At 44.8% G+C, this 18,024-nt stretch overlaps 1 protein-coding gene and 3 non-coding genes across 4 annotated transcripts in view; 2 read left to right on the forward strand and 2 right to left on the reverse strand.

Moving 5' to 3' along the window:
* The window catches only part of LOC140329946 (uncharacterized), a 55,307-nt gene that overhangs the window by 8,528 nt on the left and 28,755 nt on the right, over positions 1-18,024 (forward strand). The window lies entirely within an intron of this gene.
* On the reverse strand, positions 13,156-13,238 carry TRNAL-UAA (transfer RNA leucine (anticodon UAA)). Its single transcript has one exon. It is a non-coding gene; the product is annotated as a tRNA-Leu (tRNA).
* On the forward strand, positions 13,992-14,074 carry TRNAL-UAA (transfer RNA leucine (anticodon UAA)). Its single transcript has one exon. It is a non-coding gene; the product is annotated as a tRNA-Leu (tRNA).
* On the reverse strand, positions 14,779-14,861 carry TRNAL-UAA (transfer RNA leucine (anticodon UAA)). The gene has a single exon. It is a non-coding gene; the product is annotated as a tRNA-Leu (tRNA).

Genomic DNA, 18,024 nt, shown 5'->3' on the forward strand with positions numbered 1-18,024 from the left:
AGGGGGTAGAAGGTCTCCTGTACATTGGTGGTCAGGGGAAAGATGGTCACTCATGCATTGGTGGTCAGGGGGAAGAATGTCCCTTGTACATTGGTGGTCAGGGGGTAGAAGGTCTCCTGTACATTGGTGGTCAGGGGGAAGAAGGTCTCCTGTACATTGGTGGTCAGGGGAAAGAAGGTCTCCTCTACATTGGTGGTCAGGGGAAAGAAGGTCACTCATGCATTGGTGGTCAGGGGGAAGAAGGTCTCCTGTACATTGGTGTCCAGTTTCAAGAGGGCCCCCCGTACACTGGTGGTTATGGGTTGGAAGGCTTCCTGTACACTGGTGATCGTTTGGAAGAAGGCTACATACACTGTTGGTCAGTGGGAAGAAGACCTCTCATGCACTAGTTATCAGGGGGAAGAAAGCCTCCCATACACTGGTGGTCAGGTGGAAGAAGGCCGCTCTTACAATGGTGGTCGGGGGAGGCCTCCCCTACACCAGTGGTTAGCGGGAACAAAAGTTCCCTTACACTGGTGGTCAGGGGTAAGAAGGTCTCCCGTACACTCATGGACAGTGGGAAGATAGCCTCCTGTGCACTGAGGGTTAAGAAGAAAAAGGCTTCACTAACAATGATGGTCAGGGGGAAGAAGACCTTCCGTACATTGGTAGTCAGGAGGAAGAAGACCTTACTTACATTAGTGGTCAAGAGCAAGAGAGCCTCCAGTACACTGATGGACAGTAGGAAGAAGGCCTCCTGTACATTTGTGGTCTGTGGGAATAAGGCCTTCTTACACTGGTAATCAGGGGGAAGAAGACCTGGATAATAGATAATAAAGCCAGGATAATATAGGCACCATCACGGAAGGTCAATCAGCTACATCTTAAGGAATCTCTAGACACTTCAGGAGGAACCCTAAGGTTCCATAGAATGCTGGTTGGGAATGGCTGCTGAGTTTACTCTGGAGTGAAAAAAACATCAAGTGGGGAGAAGAATAAAAACAATATGTTGATGAGAAAGATCAGAGAAGTCAGACTGTTTGGATAACATAAAGACTACATCCAACCTTGAGTCAGAGGGCCTACAACAGTATGAGACCTCCTGCAATCCCAGGTAGATCCTCACAGGAAGGAAGGACCTGGTCCTGGTCCGCTAGCATGTTGGATAGAGGAAGCAATTATTAATATTTAAACAGGAAACATAAAACATTTCTAAATGGAAAGTTCTTGGCAAGAAATACTTTAAGAGAAACAAAATAGATAAAAAAAGCAAGCTGTGTACACCCAGTGGTTCCCCTTTATCTTAATTATCGTTTACGTTTTACTACTATACAGTGCGCCATCCTTTGTCATGCTGTCTATAGCAACCCATGCTGATAAAAGCGCCATTTAATCTCAGGAATTCCAATACAAACTTCAATAAACACTTCCCAACCTCTGAGGAGTAATCTCTATCTGGCAATCTTGGAATATATATTTACCGATTTGATGTCCATATATAAAAGGCAGACCCAGAGGAGTGCAGGTACGGGATGACATGTGCCATCTGTATATAAAGAAATCAATTTCCCCGGGAACACATCGGACACCAGTTTACGTCCTGCTGTGATATTCAATTTGAGCGTGCATGGAGAAGGCGAATATCGCACAGACCTGAAAATGCTGAATTAACTCCAAGAGGGGATCTGATATTTTCACATTAATTCACGCAGCACGCCGTACAAAACTATTTGTAAAATCTGAAAATGAACGCCTTGGAGATGACGGCGGAGTGGTGAAGACGTGTAAACGTGATGGGAATCGCAGGATGATGGCGTCAACGCTTCGGTGATTGGAATTTGAAGTGAGATATTCAAATCTCAAGAGATTAAATATCATGTAAATGCGGAATAGAAGTAAAGTCGTGGTGTCAATCTATTTCCTCCGTATCTATGTATTGTCAATCAGTGGTAGGTTCTGCCTTGGATAGGTAGGTGCTCATATTTCAAATTGTCAAATTGCAATAGCCCCCTCCCAAATTGTTTTTGCAGCACCTTGTGCTGTATTGTCCCTACACCGCAGCTTTCCCGGGGGTGACAGATGGACCCAGACACTGTGCCAGTTTACTTACAGCCCCAGAGTTTTATAAATGGCGTCCGTTTGTAATCCGCCCTGTGCTCATAAACCAAGGGTGGGGCGTTTGTGCCAAAATCTAAGATTCTTCGACTATGGAACACATGACATTATTGGATGGCTATGGGCAGCTCATCATACGTGTTACATATAACCATATCTTACATGCCTATCAGAAGTGTCTCAGGAAAATGCAGGCCTCGGGCAACATGGAAAACAGGGCATAAATGGCAACAAAAAAAATTAGGAAAGTTCCATGAATGGCACCTGAGAGTGTCTAACGTAATGGTGACAACCATTGACTAAGGGTGGAGCATGCATTCCATTGTAATGACGCTTTGTTTTAGGCACACATGCTCCACCATTAGTTAATGCACCCTCAGGTGCCATTTATGGAACTTTCCTTCTTTTTTTTGTATTTGTTGCCATTTATGCACCGTTTTCCTTTTCGGCTTAGGCTTTCCGAAATATTTAAACACCTGGTACTTCTAGGTATGAATGAACATGTGACCCACTCTTCCTCCTTTATGATTGGCCTAGCACTGTCACATGGATGTGGGGAAAGAAGCCCATAGCTCTGTGTAAGCTTTAATGAGTTGATTTGGAACTTGGGGGTAGTAAGGGAATGGAGGAGGCAAATAAAGGCGACCATGGTGAGAAAAAGGATGGGAAAGTGGGTGACCTTTTTATTACCCCTACATTGGCAAAGGAAGGGGTCATTTTATTGGCCATTATGTTTTTTTGGTGTCACCTGACCCCCTTACTCAGTCACTTTCCCCCGTCACGTTGCTTTACCTACCAATTATCCAGTCAATAAGCATTAAACGAAGACTGAGAAAATCCAGGAGATCCCTCCGGTGACAACGCGCTAATGAGAAGAAAACGACAAGCTGCTCTTTGATCTGACGCACTTGGAGGCGACCCCCAGACACTCATCCATATTGGCGAGCCGCCGAGCAGACACGCATGGATTGGGACAGCCGTGTTGTAATGTCTGGGCATTGATTGATGAAGAAAAGGAAGAAAAATCAGGTGAAAAGCAAAACCGAAGATCTAAACTAGAATAAATGAACGCCAACAATGCGCTTCTGTTCTGCGTCGTGTTTCCGTCTGACATGGAGAAAAAAATGATGGATTGCAGACATATCACTGGGCCACAAGGGGGGGTTGTATTAGATATAGTCATAGGGCCAACTCTAAGGGCCACATTCACTTGATGAGAAGAGAGCTGTGCTCATTTTTATCTTCCAGACTTATTGCACAATAAAAGATTCGGTGCCAGGTCTACCCAGTCCAATTCTCATAGTGGGCGTCCCACACTAAAATCCAAAAGTCAACTCAGATCACAAAAACCTTCATTTAAATATAATTCTCAGGCACCACAAAGGATATAAATCCACTTTGTGTGCTCTCAATGCTTAATAACTTGTAAATGTAGCTGGGGCATCATCACTGTGCTGTACATAGCCTTAGTATAGCTGTGGGAGGGGCCCAACAGGCCCCACCCACTATACTCTGCCTGAAGAAACCCATAGAAGGGGCGGAGACAAGACCAGTCACCCTGCACAGGAAGGTAAAGCAGCAGTGATCAGTCTGTATTACAGGAAGTTGTAACACAAAACACTGAGAGTTTGTATAAATTGTTTATCTCGGAGCTGTATGAAAAGAATCTGAAGTCACCAATGATTTGTTCTCCATAATATTGAAGCTCTAAATATTATTTATTCTGGGGCTGTCTAATGATATAACAAGGCAGCGTGCTGAACGATCCACCAATGACGAGGCCAATCCACCATGTAAATAGCAATAATAGTATCTGCGCTCCTCAGTCGCCTGGATTCAGCGCGGTCCCCCCTTTCGATTTTAAAGTTGCAGAGGCCTTGGGGGTTGATTTTTGTCTGGCGGTGACAAGTGTAATAAATCACGGAGATTCCTGCAGCTGCATCTCCTGCCTGTCAGGATTTCAGGCGCTGCCTCGGCCCTAACGCGTTTCGCTATTAGGGTATCAGTGGATTCCTGAAGATGACTGGCGGCTCTCTGGTACGGGAAGTCCTCGTGTAAACACCAGAGAATAATTCACCAACGTGCCGCCCATTGCAAATAGAGCGAGCGGCGTTTACTGGAACGGTTATCTGAACGCGAGACGGACGCAACTTCCATTTCCATGTTATCCATATTCTGGTAATCGCTCCTGCGTGTAGGAAGTTTTATACCAGTAAACACCAACACATTGCATTAATTATACTACATCAGCGGGGTTCAAATCAATCTGAATCTTAACCACTTAGCCATCCTAGTGCTTCATTTACTAAATCTTAACCACTCAACCTAGTGTACAAGGTTAATAAACTTTTACCCACTGCGTCTTTACCACTCAGCCATCCTGGTGCACATAGCTGAAAGAAACCTTCATTCACCAAATCTTAACCACGCAACCATCTTAGTGTCCAAAGCCGAAAAAACCCTTCATTCACCGAATCTTAACCACTCAACCATCCTGGTGCACATGGCTGAAAAACCTTTATCTACTGGATCCTACCCATTTAGCCATCCTGGTGCATGTATCTGATAAACCTTCTGCTGTCTCATTACCTCTCAGACACTCTGGTGCTTAGTATTGGAAAACCTTGATATGCTAGATCTTAACCACTCATCCATTATGGTTCACATGATAAAACATTCATCTTTTTACTCTTAACTACTCAACCATCTTAGTGCTCAAGCTTAATAAACTTTTACCCACTGCGCCTTTACCACTGAGCCATTCAAGTGCACATGGCTAAAAAACCTTCATCTACTGGATCCTACCCATTTAGCCATCATGGTGCATGTATCTGGTAAACCCTTTCTTGCTGCCTCATTACCACTCAGCCATTCTGATGCATAATGTTGATAAACCTTACATGCTAGATCTTAACCACTCATCCATTATGGATCACAAGACTAAAAGAAACCTTTATCTTTCTAATCCTGGTGAACATGGTTACTAAACCTTCACCCAATGGATCTTATTCATTTATCCACCCTAGCGTATATGTCATCTTCTGCATCTTTGGAAAACCTTCATATGTTGGATCTTAACCACTCAGCCATCCTGATGCACATGGTGGAAAAACCTTCATCTTCTGTACAATAATTGAATAAAGACATCATACAGCTAATACCCCTAGGATTGGGGCTAAAACACACGTGTTCAAATTCATTGAATCTTACACTTGTGATCTTAACCACTTGGTGCAATCAACCACCAATTGCAGCACAATGGATGAAAGAATGGATACCGATGGATACATTGGGTGCTGGTAGGTTAGTGTTGTCAACCTGATAAAAGTGGGACTGAAAACTTGGCAGGACCAACAGATCTTTATTAAACATTAAAGGCAGCAACCTAATCACTCAGCCATCCTGGTGCACATGGATGTAAAACCGTCATCCTTAGGATTTTACCCACTGAACCATCAAGTTGCAAAACTAAAAAGCAGTTTTTTAGGGTTTTTTCACCTATTTGTTGGTTATGTTGCCAGTTACACACTTCCTGCTCCAGAGTGACACCGCTCACTCCTTGTACTGTGAATATGGAGTAGTGTTGTCACCCCAGGACAGGACATGTACAAAGACTTCTGTACACCCCCCATCTCCTTCTCTCAGCAGAAAGGCTTGCAGGCTCAGTGTTACATTTATTGAACAGATATAATAAAACACCGTCCATGGAATGACTAACGGACCAATAGGGAGCAAATAAAAGTTTATTTTCATGGTTTACATTCACTTCTATGTCATGTTGTTGCTGTCCGGCATGGTGAAAACACGGTGTGTAATTTCCTGCCCGGCATCTGTGAAATCCATCTAACCATAAAAAAGTGAACATGTTCAGCATCCTATAGGGGGACTCTGCGTCCAGAGATTTATTTCTGATTCACAGTGCCCCTACCTGTCACAATGCCCCTACCTGTCACAGTGCCCTACCTGTCACAATGCCCCTACCTGTCACAATGCCCCTACCTGTCACGGTGCCTCTACCTGTCACAGTGCCCCGACCTGTCATATAACCCCTTCCTGTCACAATGCCCCGACCTGTCACAGTGCCCCGACCTGTCACAGTGCCTCTACCTGTCACAATGCCCCTTCCTGTCACAGTGCCCCTACCTGTCACAGTGCCCCGACCTGTCACAGTGCCCCGACTTGTCATAATGCCCCTTCCTGTCACAATCCCCCTACCTGTCACAATCCCCCTACCTGTCACAGTGCCCCTACCTGTCACTGTGCCCTACCTGTCACAGTGCCCCGACCTGTCATATAACCCCTTCCTGTCACAATGCCTCTACCTGTCACAGTGCCCCGACCTGTCACAGTGCCCCTACCTGTCACAGTGCCCCTACCTGTCACAGTGCCCCTAGCTGTCACAATGCCCCTACCTGTCCCAATGCCCCTACCTGTTACAATGCCCCTAGCTGGGTGAGGATGAGGGTCAGGCAGCCAGAAGAGGGGACATAGTGTTTGGTCAGACAGGCAGGGAGTTTGTGGGTTTGTTCCTCACATCCATGAATTGTGCCCACAGATCAGATGCCATATGTAGGGCCTCACCCATGGCCACCCACAGGGCATGAACATTGGGTGGTGGTGAGCGGATGAATACTGCCCACTGTCTGGGGGGAAATGCTGGATCATCAGGAACCAGCGCAGCGGTTGGGGCTGCCACAGGGAGCTGCCTAGGAACTGATGTTACTGCTGCCTGCCCGAACTTAGTCTAAGAAACGGGCAACTTGGGCACCAGGCAGGCAAGGGTTAAAGTAGGGCACCAGGCAGGAAGGGGGTAAGATTGGAAACAAGGAAAAAAGAGGTTAAGGATGGGCACCAGACAGGCAAGAGTTAAGGTTGGGCACCAAGATGGGGTTAGGTTGGACAGCAGGTATTCTGAGGTTAATGTTGGGCACCAGGCAGAATGGGGATAAGGTTGGGCACCAGGCAGGCAAGGGTTAACATCGGGCACCAGGATGGGCTAGAATTAGGCACCAGGCAGGATGGGGTTAAGTTTTGGCCCTGGATGGGATTTTAGCACAATCAGCAATCACAAGGAAGCGGTGATATTTCCGGAAAGTCTCGGCCATAAAATGTTTTGCTTCGGCTTGTGCACTTGGTGGTGATTTGGTGCGGTTGGCGCTTTTCTGGTAAATTGCTTTTTGCTGATTAGTCATAATTTAATTGGCTCATCTCTTCTATAAACAGGGGCTCAGCCACAGGGGGGGCGGAGATGGGAACCCGATGTACAATTCCACATTTAATTAATTTGGAACCACAAGACTGGCCAAACAGGACATGTGGCAGCTAAACCGGCGCCTTTAAGTTATTTTTGTTTTCCCGGAGTTCCTCTTTAGTTTTGTATCTTCTCATAGTCCAGCAGCTAGTGACAGGTTCCCTTTATCTCTCCGCCATCACCGTCCCCATTCATTAGATGTAATTGCTTCTCGCCTAATTAATATTGCAGGAAAGAATGTCAATGGGCAGATTTATTAATGACATGAAAATCAGTGATGGGGGGGCACCCTGGAGGGGGGATTACCCTGGGGGGGTAATAAGATGTAATCATCTAAAGATCTCTCAATGAACTCCCAGCATGAAAACTCTGCCCGGGGTCACCACCGAATGTAATGAGCGGTGTTCATAGAGAGACTTGTGAGGCTTCTGTCCAGTGATTGGCTGCCTAAAGTATATGGCCGGCCATTTCCAAAATGTACCCCCCCCTCATCATGCTCCGGGTCCCCAGAATGTTTTCCTATCATGGGATTGTGACATCATCGGCAGGCTGATGGGAGGGGCAAATGCTGGAGATCAGCAATACATGACATAGACGCCCCCAGAACTACATCTCCCGAGAGCTCTGTGCCTGAATTCTGGGTGTGAGCCGGCTCTGGAGAATAAAAGGGAGACTACACTGACCCCCCAATGTACACCGACCCCCCCAATGTACACCGACCCCCCCAATGTACACTGACCCCCCAATGTACACTGATCCCCCCAATGTACACTGACACCCTCCAATGTACACTGACCCCCCAATGTACACTGACCCCCCAGTGTACACTGACCCCCCAATGTGCACTGACCCCCCAATGTACACTGACCCCCCCAATGTAAGGGGCGTTATACCCACCATGGTAACAGGATGCTATACTGACCACCAACATAAGGGGATGCCGCACTGATGGCCAATATAAATGGACGCCATACTGATCACCAATGCAAAGGGCATTATACTGACCACTGATAAAAGGGGGCGCTATGCTGGCCACCAATATAAGGATAAACCACACTGACCACCAAAGAACAAATATAGGGGGCGCTATACTGACCACCAATATAAGGGGCACTACATTGACCAATATAGGGGGGCACTACACTGGCCAAAAATGTAAGAGAACTCCATACTGGCCACCAATGTACAGGGACCCCTATACTGACCCCTATACTGGTCAGCGCAATTGTTTGCCCCTCTCTGGGCAGGAAATACTTCAGGTCCACCTTTGCCCCCACACAACACAAATGCAGCATACGGCACTCTGATCTCTCTGATGTCCGCCCATGTCAGACCTTGTGGTGTCTGTGGCCCCCCATGCACATTATATTGCATCGTGCAGAGGAACCAAGGAATGAGGATTCTGCGTGTTGCTGCACTTCGCATTATTGCATGCATGGAAATGTGAGCTTTCATGCAGAATGAATGAACCCTGCCCATGTGCCAGGCAGCCTGAATTTTCAGCTATGGCAGCTGATGCATTTCTATGTCCTATTCTATCCCTGGTATTACTACATTTTCCAGCTGCTGCAGCGCAGTTACATTGGGCATCCTTATCCGCCATTGGATTCTGTTTCTTGGAATAAAACAAGAAATAGATTTTTCAGTATATGATGACGATTGCACCACGGCTTCCCTATGATGAGCAAACATCTTCAAGGTCGGCACTTTCATGAGCGGATTGCATGGACGGAATGGAATTTTTATTATTTTATTATTATTAAACAGGATTTATATAGCGCCAACATATTACGCAGCGCTGTACATGAAATAGGAATCTGCAAGATAAAACGGCTGATTAATTGCCTCTTATTATTTCATTAATCACCGCCCACCAATACCGCGTGCACTAAATGGAGCACAAAGATTTAATAAAGCCCCCCACACATGGATACAATACGGGAGAGGAACGCCGGAGAGCGCCCATCACTGGCCAATTCCACTCCAATATAAATGAATGGCAACGGGTGGAGCAATGGTGGCTACAAAATGAACAATTATCATTACAAGGAATTTTTATCCTTCTTTATAAAAAAATGTAAATAAATCCAGCCAATGAGAGGCCGGTATTTGCTACATGAACAGGGCCAGGATGGTGGAAGGACCCTCAAACGCCATGTAAAGCCCATTATGCCCATTAGGGTTCACTAGTGTGCTCCGTTCTTAGTCATGTGACTGTAATTTTCAAATATCATTGGACGCCACTGAAAATATTAGTCACTATATAAAAAGTAAGGATACGTTCACCGGTGTGTCAGCTTGGTGAATTCAGCTTCTTATGTTATTCACCTTTTTTATTGACTTGTAATTGGTAAGATTTTGCCAAAATTTTCTAGTCTTTTACTGAAATTTTAAGAAATTCAAATTTTGGTTTTATAAAAGGACATTTCAGTTTTGTCCAACAGGTTCTAACAGGATTTTCCATATAATAAAGAAAGCAATTCTGGAATCAGCACTGGTGGCTGCGACAATATGACCTCGGTGAGCAGAGACACAATTATATCTTTGTTGGCACAGCAGATGATAGTGAAAAAAGTCGGTTTAACTTTTCAGGTTGGTATATTATGGAGGATTCCGTTCCTATAAATAATAATGGTGTGGCAAATCTGTTAAAACACAAAGGTCATTGTAATTCAGAAAATAGCGCCCTCTCCTGCACACTGTGTTGGGTTTTATCTCTACAAGGCCGGGGACAACAGCTCAAGCAAAAGTTGAGAGCCTCAGTGGCTTGGCGCAGATTGAAACGTCAACATTGGGCATTTAATTACCATCTCTGTCTGTGTTAATAAAGATCGGCGTCCTGCTGTGAAAGGGTCACATGTTCATCTCTCTCTCATAGGCCATAGCCCTGGCAGGGCGCGGTGCTGTCATATCCATGCGGTGATTTTTCCAGATGCTGGCGCCGCTCATAATGTCCCCCTGGGGGGCTGAGCTATGAGGCCGTGCAGTTTTATTCCATAACAATCTATTCTTATGTCAAGGAAACCGATGTTTTCTATTAATACACACGTTGTGAAAGCGGCCGGGGTGAGGGGCTGCAAACGTGGCTCATCAGGCTGTACGGGACAGTGAATGTGTATTCACTGGTGGCGGATCATTCACTTTCCAGTATCAATGTTTTCACTGGGATCTGGTATTTCGGGAATTGGCCAATGGATGTTTATAGAACCGCCCAACCTCAATCATATCCATCCGATAATCCACAAAACAGAAATGCTGCGCTACCCGTCCTTGGATGTGGTGGCTGCCATGGTCATAGGGTGACTATGGATCAGTGCCACGCAGGCACCCCCAAATAAATAAAACCCCATTGTTATCTCACCTGCTGCTGTTCCAGGCTCTGATGCCCCTGGTCCTGCCCACCCAAGCTGTGCCAAGGCATGGCATACAAGAAGCCATGGAGCAGCCTGGAGCCATGGTGGCATTTGAGATTGCACTGTGGTTAGGTAATATGATGCATCCCTGGCTCCCCCAATGGTAATACTGCCCCCTCTGGTAAGGGTTTAAATTGTAACATGCAGCCACTAGTGAGGGAATTTAAAGCACAGAGTTAGATAAGCATTCCATGCTTCCTATTTCATTTTCCTGTACAGCAGAGTCTTTATTTATTGTGCAGATCAATAACAATCAGCGTAGACCTAAGTGTTCAGGAATGGGATAGACACGGATGAATGGATGGGTGAATGTATGGGTCCACTGCATGGGGACCCTGCTGGGTGTGACTGATACTCAGCTCTGCCAGGACAGGGCACCGCAATGTGAGACAAGGGAGCAGAATTTTCAACAAGAGAAAAATGTATTTTAGGGCATTTTCAGCAATAATGAAAATATGTCAGTTGGGTTGTGAGGGTCCCGGAATTAGGAATTGTGCACAGGAGAGCGCTATGAGCCCTGCATGGCATACAGCACGGATATTCTGCCCTTGGTATAGGGCTGTGATTTTAGCGCTACCGGTACAGTCATCAATGGAAGGGATCGGGGGGTCCCAGCTGGTTGGCTTCCATGGATAGGAAAGAGTTTTATTCATTGTTAATCCTCATCATATTCAGAGTTCAGGCTGAAGTTGGATTTTTGTCATTTGTATATTATTCTAACACATGAATAAAGCTGGAAACCCCCTTTAATATACAACTCTGAGCAGCAATCAGACAATAACATGTTAGTCACTTGACATTTTGCTGCTCTGTGAATTTTTGTCAGGGGTCCAAATGCCTCTTGTGAGATGAGAAGTGTGCGACGCAGAGAATTACCTCATTCTGCCTCTTCATTGTCTGAAATCTGGGAAACTAAAAATACTTTGAACTGACAACATAAACGAACGGGAAATTTGCTGCAACTTCTCAGAACAACTTTGATCATTTAGAAACTAACCCGGCTGCCAAGATTAGAATCATGCGGAAAGTAAATCACTGAGGAACTATAAGTGCCAGCAGGGGGAGCCAAGCTGGGAAAAGCATTTCTGTAGACTTGGTGTGAGAATAACTTTTCTGTAAATATGTGTTAAGTTATACTGAAGTGATACTGAATAGAAAAATTAGATCACAATGTCCCTGGAGCACAGAGGGTCACTGGAGCACAAATGGTCATTGGAGCACGGGGTCACTGATGTATGGGCACACTGGATCACAATGTCATTGGAGCACAGAGGGTCACTGGAGCACAAATGGTCAATGGAGCACAGGGTCACTGAAGTATGGGCACACTGGATCATAATGTCATTGGAGCGTAGGGATCACTGGAGCACATATGGTCATTGGAGCACGGGGTCACTGAAGTATGGGCACACTGGATCACAATGTTCCTGGAGCACAGGGATCACTGGGGATCACAATGTTCCTGGAGCACAGGGATCACTGGAGCACATATGGTCATTGGAGCACGGGGTCACTGAAGTATGGGCACACTGGATCACAATGTCCCTGGAGCACAGGGATCACTGGAGCACAAATAGTCAATGGAGCACAGGGTAACTGAAGTATGGGCACACTGGATCACAATGTCATTGGAGCACAGGGATCACTGGAGCACATATGGTCAATAGAGCACAGGGTCACTGAAGTATGGGCACACTGGATCACAATGTCATTGGAGCACAGGGATCACTGGAGCATACCTGGTCAATTGTGCACTGGAGCACAGGAGGCATAAAGTTTATGGCGCACACAGAACCATTGGAGCACAAAGAATCATTCAAGTACGAGGATACTGGATCAAAAAAACAATGAGGTACAGAAAGTCATCATCACCGTGAAGATTATTACCGGTCAATGAAGAAGTGGAGCAGAAGGGGTCAGGGAAGCATGGTGACACTGGATCATTTCACTGGAGCACAAATGGTTACACAGGGTCATTGCAGTACTGGGTCACTAGATTAAAATTTCAATAAAGATCACTGGAGCGCACAGTGGCATTGGAGCATAGAGGTATACTGGAGCAGATATGGTCAATGGAGCACATGGGGTTACTAAAGTACGGGAACATTTGATCACAAAGTCATTGGAGCACATATGATCAATGAATAGCCGGCACACAGGGGCCACTGAGACACAGAGTGTCAATGAAGCACACAGGGACACTGAATTATGGCATTGGAGCATAGAGGGATACTGGAGCAGATATGGTCAATAGAGCAAACTAGGGTCACTAAAGTACGGGGACATTTGATCGCAAAGTCATTGGAGCACATATGGTCAATGGTCTGCTGGCACACGATGGGGCAACTCTCTGTTTAAAGTTTGTAACTTAGATTTGTTTTAAAAGCTATACCAACATACCAGGAGTGGGGTTCGAACCCACGCGGATATACATCCATTGGATCTTAAGTCCAACGCCTTAACCACTCGGCCATCCTGGTTAGGTAGTCGTATGCGTGGGCTAGTATTTGCCCTTTTAAGGTACGGTGTGCAATACGATCCAATCATGTGTAGTTCTGATGTTAAGATCTGACACTTTCTAATAATGTTGAAGCATTACGAAACCCTTTAGCCTCAGCCAAATTCCTGTTGACTCATCTCTATGATAGACCGCATCATCAGCCAACTGGAACATGCAGGAGGTAGGATAGAGTGCACAGACTTTAATCTTACATCAAATTCCTTAACCATTTGGCCATTCTGATTGCCAGCTCCTGGCTGCCCCCTATAGGCTATAGGGGAAACTATATTTTGTCACGGTACAAAATTCCTGATTTCAATATGGCTGACTCTTCCAACAGATCCCTATGTTTAGCATGCACAGCAGTGAAATATATTGTTCAGGTATTTTCATATCACGTCCATTGTAAACAAGATTTGGTTGTATGAGTATAACACAAAGTTTATTGCTTGGAGATCACAGGGGCCACAGAGGAGTGTCAATGATTCACACAGGGTCATTAGAGTATGAGGACATTGGATCTTTCTTACACAAAAGAGATTTGTTCACTGAAAAGATCATTTTTTGCCCAATAATCTTTTGCCAACCAAGTATTCTGACATGATTTATAACCCCGATAGAAATGATAATAACCTCCCTGGTGGTCTGAATAACAAGTATTTGTAAATGTCAAAGCAGTACAGGTAAAAATACTTCTTAGAGGACTACAGGTCCATATAAGCAAGCGCAAGCCACCAGGATGGCCGAGTGGTTAAGGCGTTGGACTTAAGATCCAATGGATGTATATCCGCGTGGGTTCGAACCCCACTCCTGGTATTAGGGTGTATGTTTTAGAACAAATCCAAGTTACAAACTATGAACAGAGAGTTACCTCTTAGAAGGAAAATTCTGGTATGGAGTCTGAATTTACATGCCACAGGAAATAGTGGGTAAGATATTGCTAGTCCTCAATCTGTTTTTAGGAGGTCCTGGCTCTGTAGATAGGAGTACAGCTCTACAATGGTAGGGGGCAGGGGGGTTGCATAGGAAATGTTAGGTAGAACTTAGAATTTACATCAATAAGCATGGTTCACTTAGGAATTCGATTATAGTTTTGCAAACTCAAAGATGTGTCACCTTGACCACTAAGCCATACATAAGATTTTCCCAACACTGTCAGCCACTGCATTGAACAATTACATTTACATGATAGAAACAATCACTCTTCAATACAACATATACTCCATTGCCTAAGTAAAATCCATAGAAGGAGTTGGGTTCAAAACCATGTGATTACAGACATCTCTGTCCCAGAAGTGGGGTTTCCAAACCATGTGAAAATGTATTCATTGGATCGTAAGTCCAACATCTTAACCACCACTCCACTAGCAAAGTGTTACAGTTGCCCATGTGAGTCACTCCAGTGTGCAAGATATTACCTTTATAATTCCACTTTTTCTGGGGCAACTTTCTCTGCTCCTGCTGTTTCTTTATTACTAAAGCAGGATTATCATTCACTTATTTTACAAATTTAGAACTTTTACCAGGAGTGGGGATCGAACCCACGCGGATATACATCCATTGGATCTTAAGTCCAACGCCTTAACCACTCGGCCATCCTGGTCTCTTTGGTTGTTGGGCTCTTTGAGTCCACTTTCCAGTCCACTAAAGGAAATTTTTTTTTATTTTTAAATTTTTTGTGTTGCCCTCTATCATAACATCATAACTCCTCCCCAGCGTTATACATATTTATCTTCCATTTATAGCTGAGCACTCCCATGCTGTTCCACATGCTGTGATTTCCCCAGAGGAAGTGGTGTCTAACCCAAATAATGGTAATAGCTCACACACTGGGGGGACTGACATGGCTAAATGGGTAAGAGGTAGCACTAAAGCTCTTTCTATTTCTTTATAAAGTATAGTTATTTTTCTGAACTTTTTGTCACTTTACTTTCAGTGAAACATTCACTGCTTTTATAAAGTAAGCCTCTATACCAGGAGTGCAATTTGAACCCACATGGATATTATTGCATTGAATGTTAAGTGCAACACCTTAACCTTTACCCTCTTAAGATTTCTTGTATGAGTATAACAAAGTTTATTGCTTGGAGATCCTGCCAATAATATCACATCATATATCAGACTGACAACACAAAGCTCATTTTATAAAGTCATTTGGATATTTCCTACTAGTAATACAAAATTCCCAGACTCTTCACATATTAGCTAATGACGTGATTTAGTGATTGGCCAAGGCCCATGGGGGGGGTGGACAGATGGATGGACCAATGAACAGGAGGGTGAGGTGGGCAGACACGCCTTTATTCTGCCAGTATTTGGAGTACTTTGGATTTAATGTTTCCAAGTAGTGATGGGAAAATTTGTCCAGGATCAGTTATTTTCAGGTTTGGCACATTTTTCAGGTCCAGAAAAACCCAATTGGTTGGCAAGGTCAACATTGACCATTGAGTCCATTGTTAATGTGCTGAGCAAGTGTTGTTCCCATTGGGTGGTGGTTGTCAGGAGGGGTTCCGGTATGCATTGGGTGACATACACATTGGGAGCCCTTTGTTAAGGTATACAGCAAGCCGAGATTGTTCATCTAAATTTCAATATTTTCCACAATCTCACAAAATTAGAGGACAGATGTTTGAGTCAATGGAGCATTGGAGCACAGGGGCCACTAAGACCCGGAGTGAAACTAAAACACAAAGGGTCACTAATGTATAGGGACAGTAGATTACAATGTCATTGGAGCACAGAGATCACTGGAGCACAGATGGTCAATGGAATGCTGGAGCACAGGGGCCACAGAGGAGTGTCAATGATTCACACAGGGTCATTAGAGTATGAGGACATTGGATCTTTCTTACACAAAAATGATTTGTTCACTGAAAAGATTATTTTTTTTGCCCAATAATCTTTTGCCAACCGAGTATTCTGACATGATTTATAACTCCAATAGAAATGATAATAACCTCCCTGGTGGTCTGAATAACAAGTATTTGTAAATGTCAAAGCAGTACAGGTAAAAATACTTCTTAATTTAAATTTCCCACCTGGTCCCACCTCCCAGCCGCACAGTCCTGCCCCTCAGCAGCAAGCTTGCCCGGCCCGGACAGCATCTGCACCCCCTGGCCCCGCGTCTCCAATGTTCACATGCCGGGGACACAGATGCCCAGAGCATTGGTGGAGGACAACCTAGGGCACGTGGGGACCAGGTAAACCCCCTTGGAGTCCTACCCCGAGTGTGGCTCAGGGTTACCACTTTTGGTACTGAAAATCAACCTCGAGCCACACTCTGGAATACCGATAGAGAGGTTAATAACCTTAAAGTACCAGGAGCAGAGATACCCCAGAACGAGCAATGAAAAGGTAAAAGCAGACATTGGAAATACTGCCACCTTGCTGTGGGGTGTGAAATAAAAGAAGCCTTGGAAATGTCAACACAGAGGCTGGAAAATGCACACACATCTGTTCGTCTCCGTACTTTAGAGGACTGCAAGTATATATCCATAAGAGCAATCCACCAGGATGGCCGAGTGGTTAAGGCGTTGGACTTAAGATCCAATGGATGTGTTAGAAATGAAACAAGTCAGATATCATAATCACTGAGCCACGCTTAAGAACGTTACATCTACACCAGTAGTAGTGTTTGAACCCATGAGGGTATACAGCAATATTAACTTCTTGTATTCCTCCTTTTATATGAACAACATGAGTTCAATAAATACATCTCCGTACCAGTAGTGGGGTTTCCAAACCATGTGAATATATATTCATTGGATGGTAAGTCCAACATCTTAACCACTACTCCACTACCAAAGTAGTACAGTTGCCCATGTCAGTCACTGCAGTGTGTAAGCTATTAGCTTTATAATTCCACTTTTGCTTGGGCAACTTTCTCCGCTCCTGCTGTTTCTTTATTACTAAAGCAAGAATATCATTCACTTATTTTATAAATTTAGGACTTTTACCAGGAGTGGGGATCGAACCCACACACATATATATCCCTTGTAAGTTAAGTACAACGCCTTAACCACTCATCCATACTGGTCTCTGCAGATGGCTGTCTATTTGGCTTTTTGGCTCTTTGAGTTTCTAGTCCACTGAAATTTTTTTTCATTTTTTTCCAAACCAAGTATTCTGACATGATTTATAACTCCAATAGAAATGATAATAACCTCCCTGGTGGTCTGAGTAACAAGTATTTGTAAATGTCAAAGCAGTACAGGTAAAAATACTTCTTAATTTAAATTTCCCACCTGGTCCCACCTCCCAGCTGCACAGTCCTGCCCCTCAGCCGCAAGCTTGTCCAGCCCGGCCAGCATCTGCGTCCCCTGGCCTCGCGTCCTCAATGTTCACATGCCGGGGACACAGATGATGGCCGAGCATTGGTGGAGGACACCTCGGGCACGTGGGACCAGGTAAACCCCCTTGGAGTCCCACCCCGAGTGTGGCTCGGGGTTACCACTTTTAGTACTGAGAATTAACCCCTAGCCACGATCGGGAATACCGATAGAGAGGTTAATACCCTTAAAGTACCAGGAGCAGAGATACCCCAGAATAAGCAATGAAAAGGTAAAAGCACACCTCAGGAATACTGCCACCTTGCTGTGGGGTGTGAAATAAAAAAAGCCTTGGAAATGTCAACACAGAGGCTGGAAAATGCACACACATCTATTTGTCTCTGTACTTTAGAGGACTGCAAGTATATATCCATAAGAGCAATCCACCAGGATGGCCGAGTGGTTAAGGCGTTGGACTTAAGATCCAATGGATGTTGA

This window comes from Pyxicephalus adspersus, chromosome 4, assembly GCF_032062135.1.
Source record: "Pyxicephalus adspersus chromosome 4, UCB_Pads_2.0, whole genome shotgun sequence".
Lineage (NCBI taxonomy): Eukaryota > Metazoa > Chordata > Amphibia > Anura > Pyxicephalidae > Pyxicephalus > Pyxicephalus adspersus.